Source organism: Hippocampus zosterae, chromosome 1 (genome assembly GCF_025434085.1).
Source record: "Hippocampus zosterae strain Florida chromosome 1, ASM2543408v3, whole genome shotgun sequence".
NCBI lineage: Eukaryota > Metazoa > Chordata > Actinopteri > Syngnathiformes > Syngnathidae > Hippocampus > Hippocampus zosterae.
In genome coordinates, this window is record NC_067451.1 from 5,952,401 (window position 1) to 5,966,364 (window position 13,964).

General features: G+C 45.2%; 1 protein-coding gene across 31 annotated transcripts in view; it reads right to left on the reverse strand.

The window, feature by feature from the left end:
* Positions 1–13,964, reverse strand: part of LOC127604875 (receptor-type tyrosine-protein phosphatase delta-like) — a 313,271-nt gene that overhangs the window by 148,390 nt on the left and 150,917 nt on the right. The window lies entirely within an intron of this gene.

A 13,964-nucleotide genomic window follows, 5' to 3' on the forward strand; every position in this document is an offset into this window, starting at 1 on the left:
GGACGAAGAAATGCGTCTTTTCAATGTGACTCAACCTGGATCCTTTCAACAAACAATCCAATCCACTTTCTCTTGCAACATACAACCTTTTGGACTTATCGAACCCCAAAGTAATAGCCTGCATCATTTTGAAGGCAAGCACATCAAAACCATTTCCTTCTAGAAACAATCGAGTGCCCTTAATTATTGCATTTTTCCCCTATCTGTGCCTCGGCTTCGTCCCTTTTCCCTGCAAATAGAGAAAAAATTGCTGTACACCATTTTAACAAAGTAACGGCTTCCTTTTCTAGCGAGAACAACGCTGACATTTAATGTCGGAGTCCTAACTTCATTTTACAGCTGCCACTCACATAGTCATTGTCATGAACACGCCTGACGCGCAAGCAAACAGCCACTGTTGTCAAGTCAAGTCAAGTCAACAGTATTTATAGAGCACTTTCAAACAGCCATCGCTGCATACGAAGTGCTGTAGATGGAGCGATTTAACATACACAATAAACAGTAAGACGAATCGTAATAAAGGCGGTAGAAAGCACCAAGCAGTAAAATCAAGAACAAATCTAAGTCATGCTGAGTCGAACGCCAAAGAATACAAGTGAGTTTTGATGAGGGCTTTAAAGATGGGCAGCGAGGAGGCTTGTCTTCACAAGTGAATGGCGCTAGCAAAAGGACAAGGCGGCGCTATTTCGAACGAGCGTTTCTGGACCGACGACAGCTCATTGTGCTACGGAGCCTCGCCACTCGCCAAAGCTTTCAGTTCATTGTGCAGTCGCAACAGCGGTCGCGGCAAGTTTGCCAACTGCCATGAGAGCAAATGGAACAAAAAGCTCCAGTTGGCTGAGTCCCGCTGTGATTTACCTGAGGGCTACGGTCATGTTTTGCGCAGACTGGGCGGGGTAATTTTGGTCTCCATTAGCATGTGAGAGAGACATAGGGGGGTCGGTGGGGCGGGGGTTGAGTTTGACAGCGCATTCAACACTGAAGAAAAAAAAATTGCCTGAGGTGAGCTGGCATTATGGCGGGGGGAGGGCATCTTCCCCCATTCAGCCAGGAACGTTAATGGAGTTGAAGTGGGTCGTCTCGAGTCAAATTGAAGGCGCTGCCAATGGAAAAGGCTTTGAAGTAACAACCTTTTAGCAATGGCTGTAACACTACGCGTAAACATCAAAAGTGTACCATCAGTCTTGACGAGCTCGGCGTGCTTCCAAGAACATTGGCTAAACATTGTCATTTCTTTTCAAAAGGGCAACCGATTATGCAAATCTTCCTTGAAAACACTTTTAAGATGTCTTGACATGAAGCGTCTGAGATGGTCAAAATACTCCCAAGGTGCCAATATTGAAGCACACTTTTCACACCTCTATAGCCTTTCGACGCCGGGGTCCCTCCTCCCTCTGCTGTGGGTGTTTCTGAGCATCCATTAAGACAGTAACAATTGTATTTTCACGTGTGGATCACGCCCTTATCGACACCTGCACCCATCATTCAATCACCGGTCATCAGTTCATGTGTGCAACGACACTGGCGCTCTGCTTTCGCTTTTGGCTATGACGTGTTTCTATGGCGTCCAAAACAATTTTCCCACATTCATTCATTCATTCATTCATCTTCCTAACCGCTTGATTCTCACTAGGGTCGCGGGGGTTGCTGGAGCCTATCCCAGCTGTCTCCGGGCAGTAGGCGGGGGACACCCTGAATCGGTTGCCAGCCAATCGCAGGGCACACAGAGACGAAAAACCAACCGCGCTCACACTCACACCGAGGGACAATCTGGAGTGTTCAATCAGCCTGCCATGCATATTTTTGGAATGTGGGAGGAAACCGGAGCACCCGGAGAAAACCCACGCAGGCCCGGGGAGAACATGCAAACTCCACACAGGGAGGCCGGAGCTGGAATCGAACCCGGTACCTCTGCACTGTGAAGCCGACGTGCTAACCACTGGGCTACCGGGCCGCCCAATTTTCCCACAGTATATCCCTTTTAAATAATTGTAATACAGAGTTCCCTTTCGTGTTTTGATTACGTGTCTTCAGCCCGAGGCGCAACGGGTCTCCGTAATGGCGCCAGTGTCCTTCCCCTGCCCTTTTTTTTTCCCCTATGGGCAAAAGTCATTAGCGAAAGGGTTAAAAGACACCCCGGTCAGCCATATGTTTCCATAATTACCTTGATCCCATGTCACGGTATGGACAGAAAGCTTTCTGCTCAAACGCAACAGTGGCGTTTCAATTACGCTGCCTCTTGTTGCTCTACCCGTTGAACATTGGAAAGCGGCGGAAGGTGACAAAAGGTGCAGATGTTATCGTGGCGCCCACCGAGGCGGGGGGTCGCGTTATCGCAAAGCAGTCGGGAGGCACGCGTGGACCGTTCCCTGTGGTTTTGACGCTTTAAATTCCATGGTAATATTCATTCATCTTCCGTACCGCTTGATCCTCACTAGGGTCGCGGGGGGTGCTGGAGCCTATCCCAGCTGTCTCCGGGCAGTAGGCGGGGGAACACCCTGAATCGGTTGCCAGCCAATCGCAGGGCACACAGAAACGAACAACCATTCGCACTCACACTCACACCTAGGGACAATTCAGAGTGTTCAATCAGCCTGCCATGCATATTTTTGGAATGTGGGAGGAAACCGGAGCACCCGCAGAAAACCCACGCAGGCCCGGGGAGAACATGCAAACTCCACACAGGGAGGCCGGAGCTGGAATCGAACCCGGTACCTCTGCACTGTGAAGCCAATGTGCTAACCATTGGGCTACCTCCATGGTAATATGTTGCGAAATTAAAATAAGACACTTAAAATACGCCCCGCGCATCCCTTCGTGATTCTTGTACCGCCGTTTGGATTTTAGCAGCTTTGAGACAACCGCGCGGGGAATAGCGAACCTGATACAATATGCGCGCCATCTACGAAGCAAGGCTGCATTGCAAAAATCAATGTGGACTTATTAGGCTACATACTGTATGTCACCACCCCCACGCCCCACCCTCCACCCTCGGGCTCACTTCTATTACTCAGTGATTTAAATTTGTGATTCTCCAGCCCAATTTGAAGTTATTACGGCCAACTGGAGTTAATGGATAAGACAAGCACCTTGCATTATTAATTAAGGTGATTGATCTCAGTCTTTGAAGCTTTTGCTGCCTCACACTCACACACACACACATACACACACACAAGCGTCGCCATAAGGTTGAGCTTGAGACAAGCAGTAAATTAAAACGACCCATTTATTTCGCCCTATGAAAATTTATTGGGGTGAAATGTTCCGTTATTGTTTACAGCCTCCTCTTTTGTTGATTTCCTGAAACAGCAAAATCATATTCCGGGGCCTTTTTTTGTATGTTGTACTAATTTATCCACGCACAAGAACAAAAACAACTCCTTTTTGTCTCTCTCTCTCTGTCTCTAAATATATATAATATATAATAATATATTTATGTATACTTTTTAAAAATTTTGTGCATGCAAATACTTCATTTTTTTCTTTTTTTCTACTTTCCTCCCTCCAAATTTTGCTGCTGTAGATTGGTTTGCATGCTCTCCCCAGGCCTGCGTGGGTTTTCTCCGGGTATTCCGGTTTCCTCCCACATTCCAAAAAAAATGCATGGCAGGCTGATTGAACACTCCAAATTGTCCCTAAGTGTGAGTGTAAGCGCGGAAGGTTGTTTGTCTCTGTGTGCCCTGCAATTGGCTGGCAACCGGTTCAGGGTGTCCCCCGCCTCCTGCCCGAAGACAGCTGGGATGGGCTCCAGCAACCCCCCCGCCCCCCGCGACCCTTGTGAGGATTAAGCGGATCAGAAAATGGATAGATGGATAGAAGAGCAATTCCTTCCCCAAGTAAGTGACTTCTCGTCCTGGCATTCCTCCTTGTGTAGACAAAAAAAAACTGTTGGCATATAAACAATTCACTATCCTCTCTCAGTAGTGTCGAGCAGAGCCTGCCGCATGCCCAAATGTGCCTTTTTTTTTTCACCGTCAAGGTCAGTAGGTCTCAGCCGGCCGGCTTCCTCCAACGAGAGCCGCTATTAAGGCCTGGGAGGCGGTGCATCATCCCAGGATGAGTCATAACTTGCCCACCAGTACCATGCATCACTCTCAGTTACACCACACAGAGTATTTATTTGGAAAGGCCACCTCAACAGCCAACGGGGGAGTCATTAAGCTCGTATGGAAATATGAGGGATGGATGCGGAGTTCACCTTGCCGTTTGCTCTGCTGGGCCGAGAGGGGGTCATTTAGCCGGGTCAGAGGAGAATGCCTGTGGCTGCTTTAGTTGTGACTCGGCAAACAGTTGACAACAGCAGGAGTTCATCTTTTACAGTGTAAAACTCAGGAAAAATATTTTTAAATGAAAACAGTTTCTTGCAGAAAATTGATTCGAAAAAATACATATATTGCATGTGGTGTATGCCTTTTGATATTCAGTTTATATATTATACACTACAAAGCTATGTGTCTATGCAGCGTCCTCGCCATTCGCCCCTCGGGCCATGAGGTGTTCCGATAGTTTTTTGTAAATGTGAATCACCCAAAAAGAGGGTTCACCAGTCTGGCGATCGCTCATTATGCTGATGTTTGCCTTGGACATTTTCTAACGATTGTTAAAAGCTGACAAAAGCAAACGTCCTTGGATCAGTTCTTTTCAAAATGCCAGGCAAAAACAACTTCTCAGAGAGAACATGAACTAAAGAGGGCATAAAACGACGAGGTACATACAACAGGTACATACAACTCTAATTTATTGTGCAATAATTTAATTGTAACATGCATTTGTTACATATTTTGATGCATTTTTATGCTTGAGGAAACATTTATGTCTGAATTGTGGGGGGCTTGGAACAAATTAGGGCATTTACATGAAAAACATGTCTCGATTTACAAATTTTTCGAGTGAAGAAATTTTTTTCCAATTCGTAAGTAGAGGTACAACTGTACCATATTCTGATTCTGATTCTGATCTGTCACATGTACGGTCCCAAATTTAATGTAGAATCTTCAATTTATTTTAAAACTTCATGCATAACATGGCATCCGGGTCATTGGTATTTTTTTTTCTGGGATTTCTTTTCCAACAGCAAACAAATAAACATTTTTTTCTAAACATTTTACTAATATTGACTTTTTTTTAATCTAATCACCACGGTTGTCATTGACCTGTGAATGTTTTGGGTGAACCAAAAGAAACAAATGTAATATAGCAGCATTAAGAAATTGGACACAGATGACAATAAAAGTGCAGGAAATAAACCTTGATGTTGCCTGCTGTTTTCTGTGTTTCCCTGTCAGCATGTTTAAAAAAAAAAAGGAAAGAACCTGCTGACTGACCTGCTACAAAGGCACTCTGATGCTATTGAGACAGGTTGAGAGATTTCATGCTCGGGTCAGAATGACCTGGGGAAACGAAAACAAGGAGCACTGCGAATCCCGCGAGTGAAACGTTTGGATACAGTTCCGCGCGCGTGGTACAAAGACGTGGCTGCATTTTCACGGCCTCGCGCTCGAGATGGAATGTGCGGGGAAAATTATGGCCTGAAAATTCAGCATGACAAGCCGCACAACGGCGCACTTTTGTGTCTGCGGCAGATCTCTTTTAAGCGTCACCGTGTATGAATCGAGAACCTACGCGGTTTACATTTCTTAACATCCCAGTCAGGAAGTCAGTTTAAAAAAAAAAGACTAACAAAAGCACCAAACAGAAGACATTGGACCTTAGAATAACACTAGCTGGAATAATCATCAGCTAGTTCCTGCGGAAGGCTGGTACGGTGGGCCTTCGGCCCACAAAAGTGTTGTTACTTGGTTCAACTTTTTGTTCATCTTCATTGCTTATCGCGAAAATAAAGAGCTGTTTAGCTCTACTAAATAACTAACAATTTCATTGCAATGCTTGTGGTTAGACAACATTTTTTCGCTAAGATGCCCGCGCGATCGTAGTGAGCCACTGCCTGAGCGGCGCAGTGGCGGCGCGGTGAAGTAGGTACGTTTTGAAAAGGGACAGACAGAAGGACAGACCGCGTGCGGGACGACGCGCAATATATATATAATAATATATAAGAAGAACTTCAAAATTACAGAACAGCAATGCTATCGTCGCCATAACAACCGTGGATCACCCACCGGAACAGCCCGGACAAGTCTTGTATTCACTTTGCTAAAAACCGGATCCAATAAGACAGCCAAAACATTATTCGGATCTACCGAGGAGAACACTGTCATTCATGTTGCCACGAACACCCTTGAATCATCCACATTACAATCTAAAGATCGGCGGACCAGCCTGGACACCGACAAATACATCCCCTGCCTCCGTTTTTACGTATCTATGCCATATGTAAAAATTGAAACAACCAATAGCTGGATGGTGCCCTGGCTTGGAATAAGGACGGTAGTGCCACAACCAGCTTGGATCATCCCCATTTTTCTTGATCCAAGTAAGGCCGACCGGATTTTCTTGAGCAATATGGTAGTCTGGCAGAAGGGGAAACAAAATGAAGGAGTCGCTCAAGTGGAACATGCCGAAAAACAATTAGCACAACAAAAAGATGACAAGAAAAGAAAAAGTTGAGGAAATGAACTGTTAAGGAACATCTGAGGCCACGACGAGCTGCGACGGCGAAGAAGTAGTGGCAGCAGCAGCGGCGGCAGATGCTCCTCGGGTGGTTGTAACAAGGCTCAATGTTCACTCCCGGCAGGAGGGGAAGTAGGGGGGGCTCTATTTTTAGAGCCAATACAATTTGAATTTGTCTTCAAGATGGACCACCCTTTCTTTCTTGTTGTATTTCCCAATCGCACTCACAGAGCCACGCAGATGCAACTTTGGCTTTCGAAATCCTTTGCCGTCGTCGAAGTGACATTCTCGATTCTACCGGGGGCTGGTGCGCAGTTCATTCGCGGCAATTTGGGAGTCCATAACCACGGTTAGTAATTATGTGCACTCCCACTCACTCTTTTTCTCCTGGGACTTATGTTGGAAACCTCCAGTGAGTCGCTTTTTTTTCTCCCTTAGACATGAAATTAAGGTGCAATTAAAATAGCTTATGCTGTGATTATGCTCATTTGCATGACTTTTTTTTTTTTTTGCCTCCACAATCACGACAGCCTTTCAACAACCGGCAGTGACATTTTGCACAAAACTTTTTGCACAAAATGTTTTTTGTTTGTTTGTTTGTTTTTGTGAGTAGGAAGCACCAGCGGAGCGAGAAGTTGATTATGAAATGTATAAATGTATGCAGATCAGCAAAGATGCGTTTTTATAGTTGGTCACATAGGCCAACCAGAAGAAAGAAGTGTGGACATTACTGTGGGTGGTGAATCTGAAATCCGATTGGTTAAAAAAACAGTCCCATTCATATTGTCGTTGAAATTACATCGGCCGACACTGCCGACTGTGAAGAGCCCCCGGCAGGCGAAACAGCCACGGCAACACATTGGAGGCTGACATCTAACTGAACAAAAACAGTCAAAAAAAAGTCGAACCTCGGTTTTCGAACGTCTCGGTTCTCAACCAATTCGGTTTTCAACCAAAAATTTCAAGTTTTTTATGCCTCGGATGACGGACAAATTTTGGTTCTCGGGTGAACTGAGCGCACTTGAATGTACCATTTGACTCCTCTTATCTTCGTGTTGCTTTCCATTGTGAGCAGACTTGTTCAGTAAACATTTTTATTTTAAAAATAGCATGGTTTTGAACAGCCTTCTGGAACGGATTATGGACGAAAACCGAGGTTTGACTGTATCTTGAAATGAACTCAATAGACCGTTGGGCATATATGAAAACAATTTCATGGAAGAAATAGTCAAATTTTAGGTTATCAACGTAGTTCGGTGGGAAAGCCACATTGGCACCCCGACGCTCCGCCACGGATTCTTGTTCATCCACTGTCCAATTGGAGTGGCAGGTGATGAAACCGGGGTGTACCCCGAGTCTTGCGACAGCACCCTTCCCCCACCCCTTCAGCAGCTGTCGGCAGCACAGCTGTTTCCTTTTCCCCTCGAGTGAGCAGAGCTGCCTTTGCCCGGCGGCTCACTGAAGCGTTTCAGGGATACCAAAGAGGTGCGCCTGTGTGGCAGCTTCTTGTCACTTGGCAAGCAACGAAGAAGTTGGATCATGCGGCAGTAGGGGGGTGGGGGGTGGGGGGGGTAACGCTTGTAATTCATCAAGTTTCCAAGCAGACATGAAGAATGTCTCTCTGAATACCAATGGACGCACGGTCGCCATGCGCGCGGCGGCGACAGCCTCGATGAATTACGGCCGTCTTTCAACAGAACCCGAGGGGATGTCGGCAGCGCGTCATGATCGATGCGTCGCCCCTTTGGCCTGGCCAAGCATTTACTTTATCACAACAAGTCTTCACGACATGAACGTGCGGCTCTTAAGGTCTTAAGGGTGTCCGATGTGCTGAAAGGCGCGTGTTGATTGTATCGCGAAACAAGTCACTTATGACAAATGGACCCCTGAAATCAAATTGGGAGATGAACCGTCTGGCGGCGGTGTCATTAGGGCGGCATGATGGCCGGCTTAATATTGGTGATTAAATGAGGGCCGGCTCCTATGTAGCCATGTCGTTTCTGACAGGCTCACCCCTGCATGGGCTGCAAACAGTACTCGAGACACTTCATCATCTCAATTCTATCCGGTGTTTATATTCATCTTTCGCGGTTTTCCTTGCCCGTCATGTTTGGAACAGCTTTCGCGACCAAATTGTGCTGCGGAACTGTGCCGCTATCCCCCTGCCGATTGAAAGCATATCATTTCACTCGGGAGACTTGGTTGACTGACAGGGAAGCAGGAAAGATGCCACCTGTCCCTTCCTGTGTCCCTTCTGTGGCTCTGAAAGATGTGGTTCGACTATGGGATTGGAAAAGGAATAATTGTTTTGACTGAACATGGCAAGATAAAAAAAATAAATTATATATATATATATATATTTATATATATATATATATATATATATATATATATATAAATTTAAAACTTCAAATATCCTGGTCATACGGAAGCTACTGTAAGCTACTGTATACTAAGTCAAGTCAAGAACAACTTTATTGTCAAATGAGCTGTACGCATAACATACAGCACCGATGAAATTTCCTCCCTCTTAAACAGACAACAGACAACAAGAGGAGCCGCTGCGGGTGCCCGCACCGCCATCAAAATAACACTTAACATAAAATTACAAAACTTTTATGCATAAGCAAAGATTTCCGGCCCTGAAATGGCACCAAATCACTGGACAAGTACGACTGAGCATCTGCAGACAGCGGAGTCCAAATTAACACAACGTTGATGATAAGTACTACAACATAATTACAGAAATGACCAACTTTACCGGCTTGAGTCGGGTTAAAGCGGGAGAACACTTGATGGGAAACGGAAGGTCGCGGGGAGCACCAACTCACCGAAAGAATAATAACAAGACAACATCAGTTGAACGTGACACCATGGTATTGAACAGCTACCGAGTGAGGAGCTAGCGAACTGTCGAGTTTTGTGCGTGGTTGTCGCGAGCGCTTCGTTGTGACCCCCTCTGGGGATGGATGCTGAGACATTATAAGACATGCTGCAATGTGTACACCAAAATTGGCACAAATCTGAGATTTACTTTTTTTAAAAAATTAAAACAGGCCACGGCGACAGTAGACAGGTGAGCACAAACTGCAAGTGTTCTGTTCAATGCCAAATTTCAACACTAAAATATAACGACATTCAAACACATTGCAATGATGTCATCCCATGCTGTAAACTCACGACCTTTTTTGAAAGCATCCATGATTTAGCCAGTGGAGCTAATAAAGGTGCTCTTGGCTGGCAGGAAGGTGCAAATGTGGAAGGGGTGGGTGGGGGGGGGGGGGGGTAATCAGTGCTGCCAAGGCTAGCGGACAGTAGCGAGTAGTACATTTGGCTCATTTTATAAGCGTGCGTTACGCTAGGGCGTCTGTGTGACCCCGGTGCTCCATATGTTCGAGAACGTGGCACAGAGTATGCTGCATCGTGGGCGAAGGCGCCTTTGGCAGCCCTCGAAACCCCAAAGGTCTGCGGTGTGGACACACGGTAGAAATTATTCCGATAACCTCCAATCATGTTTCAGCGCTGCCGTCCTACTTGGTAAAATTGCGGTGCAGAATGTAAACAAAGTAGTTGCGGGTGCGAAATGTTCTCTTCTGAGGTGACAGAGACAGATTTGCAAGCAATGCAGGAAATGTGCACGCATAGAAAACATGTATGGGGGCAGCCGGTGAGCGCTGCTGCGTTGGCAGCAAAACGATGGATGGATGAGGAGAGAGGGAAGATGCATGATGGGAATTTACAAATTACAAATGAAGGTACACCGTAGTTTGGATCGTCAACACAAGGTGGGTCATGAAAGACAAAATAATGACTTGGTGATAGGCTGAGCGTTGGTGATTCTCCCAATAAAACAAGACAATGTGGAAATATCATAAAAAAATTAAATAAACAGAACCAAAATTCAATCAAGACTATTGGCAATGGGTAATAAATGGAAGGTAAGTAACATTTCCTATAAAACAACACAGGATAGCAACTTAGCCCTGGGTAATAAGTTCAATACAGAGCCATCCCCCCCCCCGCCCCCCTTCAAATAAAATAAAACCTCCCGGTAATGAAAATAAAATGAGGTTGTAAAACTGGACAATATGACGATCGAAAATTAGTGCTTTTAAAAATATTACATTCAAAGCAGTTCGAGTGTATCGTAATGACTTTTTTGGGAAGATCTCAAAGCGACGTGACATATGGAAATAATGACTATTATCACGAAGGTGACACAATTTGTGGCACAGTTAGCGTCCCAGAAATGTTTTCAAGCACCATTTGGGCCGCTGAGGAGCATCCATCGCCAGATGACCTCCAGATGATTTGATGTGTGAAATCATGCCATCACGGCACTATATTCATCGTGCGTCTACGTCGCCGTATCTTCCAAATGGCTTCCCGATTTGAGCGGACGAGTCCACCATCAGGTCACCCGCCAGCATGGTCATCCATTTGTGCGAGAATAAAGCGGAAATCAATTTCCTCTGGTCTCTTCTGGGCTAGGTTGGGGAGAATGGTTGTGGTGGTGGTGGGAGTGGGGGGTCGGGGGGATGCTATTTGAATGGTGCTTGTGTTTGTGCCCGCGGGAGCACTTACTCCACTTTTGCTGACCTCGTTGTCCTTTCCCGCTATGAGCATATCGCTCCCTTTGAAATAACGGCTTTCCAATCTGTGGTCAACATATTTTATTTGATTTTTTAAAAATTGTATTTGTTTATCCCCCCAGGGACCCAATTGTCCTCACGGCACTTTGCTCTAGTTAGTGTCGAAATTGATTTTCAGCACCTGGCAAAATAGGCCTGAGTTAAATCATAAGAAGAAGAAGCGGCAAGATCGCAAACAAATACGGTACAGTGAGACTTGGCCTATTTCAATAATGGTAGCGCGAAGGAGGCCTGGAAACAGGCGCAGAATGCCTCGTTACGATTCAGCGCTTTGGCTAATGGTGTTTTCTTTGCTCGGGAAATGACATATAATATCATTAAATAGAGATATGCAGAATGGAGTGTCGACAGATTCATCTTGTGGGCCCGCTCAATCCGTTTGCTGAGTGGCTCCCTGACGACAGATCCAGCTCATCATTTGGAAACAGACGCCGTTCATTGCATTCTGGGACATTTTTAGAGTTCTGCGGCTTTCTAGACAGCCTGGACTGTTGAAGGAGAAAGGCTGAGTAGTCTTCCACCGTGACCAAAAAAAAACATATGTGGCAACCGAGGATATAAATAGGTCTCGGTTTTGCAGGTTCCGAAGGATCCTCGAACACAACTGACGTGGTAAGACCGCCACCACAGACCAAAAAATGCTGCTAAGTGCTATCATGCGTTCAATGGTGTCAGAAGGCGTGTTATCTGACTTGTGTAGGGCAGTGGTCCCCAACCCCTGAGCCGCGGACCGGTACCAGTCCGCGAGTCATTTGGTACGGGGCTGCACAGAAACAATAAATAACTTATATTACTTCCGTTTTATTCATTTCGGATTAGAGAGATGTTTTTTTTTGAAAAAATTACCAGATTCTCCATTATATCAGTCTACGGCAGGGGTGCCCAAACTTTTCGGATCGAAGATCTACTTTTCGATCAACTAACCTCACGGAATCTACCCTTACCGACGTGTGCGTGTGCGCGCGCGCACACACACACACACACACACACACGCCATGATGACAAACACCCTGAAACTGATGCATGGGACGCACTTCTGCAGCCTGTTAACTATCGTAGCTCACAAGTAACATTTTAAAGTCCCTGGACCCTCCTAGATTCCTATTCTTTGCCCGTGCCCTCGGTGAATTGTACACGAAGCAAACTGAATGAGAATAATGTCGATAAAAGATAGAGCGCAACAGCTCTGATCACAAGCTGCGATTGCAGACTGCTGAGCGCTAACAACTTCCGGTGACGTAATCAGGCGCCACCGTAAATTCAAGATTTCCCTGCTTGATTTTATTTTTTAATATTTATTTTGTGAAAATGAGACTGATAGGATGATTAGGGTGCAGCGTACATGAACACAAAAAAATATGTTACGAACATGTACAAAGACACACAAATGTTTGTTTGTTTTTTTTCTCCTCGACACTCTTCAGATCTACTCGGGACCTGTCTTAGATCTACCGGTAGATCAGGATCTACCTAATGGGCACCCCTGGTCTACGGTATGTCACTCTTGAAGCAGATCAAGGTGCGCTTCTCGGTCACGCGATAGGCTACCGCTAAAATGAAACCCGGGAACGAGCAATATGAGGAAATAAAACAAACGTCTTTGGAAAGTTTCTTTGGGAAGGGGAAAAGGCCCAGCTAGAAGACAGAAGAGGAGCCTACGACTTTCAAGAAAAAGAAGGCTATATTTAATAAACAGTATCAGGAGTCCTACTTAAAATATGGCTTTATCTCAACGGGAAATTCCCACTCACCGAGCCCACTCTGCATAATATGCGGCGATAGTGAGTCGTAATTTTCATGCACTTTGTATTTGTGACGTATCTTATTTTGAAGGCATGTTTAAACGTTACCATAGTGACCAGGCACAAAACTTTAACAAGTAATTGGAATTGAAAAATATAGTAATGCATTTTAAGATGCAGTGAGATTTAGAAAAAAATGAATTTTAAAACATTTACACATGCATATAAAATCTAAATGTAATCCCTGCCTATACCTTACAAACTAAAGACAGTGCTATTAAATGTGTAAAGAATAAAGTATTCACATGTCCATGATAGCGTCTGCTGAGTTGGGTCTGAGGCTGCTGTTGTCTTCTTCTCTGATCAAACCAATGTTTTCTTCTACTCTGATCAAAACAGTGTGTCCCCTAGCGGATACTCCATGAATTGCACCTCACTAAAAATATTCATTCCGTGTCTTTTATGCATTTTTTTTCACTTTTAAATTACCCTACGGGCCTGATCGAACCTCCTTGGGGGCCTGTTCCGGCCCGCGGGCCGTATTTTTGACACATCTGCTCTATAGCTAATGCAGGTGGACTCTTTGACAAAGATGTCAGACATTGCTCTCCATCTGAATTAGGATATGCAGCAGACCGACATCTGTGTTCATTACTGCCCTGTTCTTCAACATGGGGTTACTTTACAATAGCGATTTCACAGCGCGATGCACTCCCTAACATTTCTTTGACCTTATGCAAATGAAGTGATGTAAAACACAACAATCCTTCAAGGACACCGGTTAAGACTTACACGGAGCCGCAGCCAGCGAGACGTGACCTTAGCGGCGTTTTAATTTCCACTCTGAGGATTTCATCTGCATGATTACGCGGATGCTCCAGTATATGATCGGCTGCTTAAATTTCCACCGCGGCCTCGCGTGTCACTTTTGCAATTCCGGCACATTTGTTCTGATGCTCGATGTAATAAGACAAATGTGTTTGGGGGAGAATGAGATTCGGGA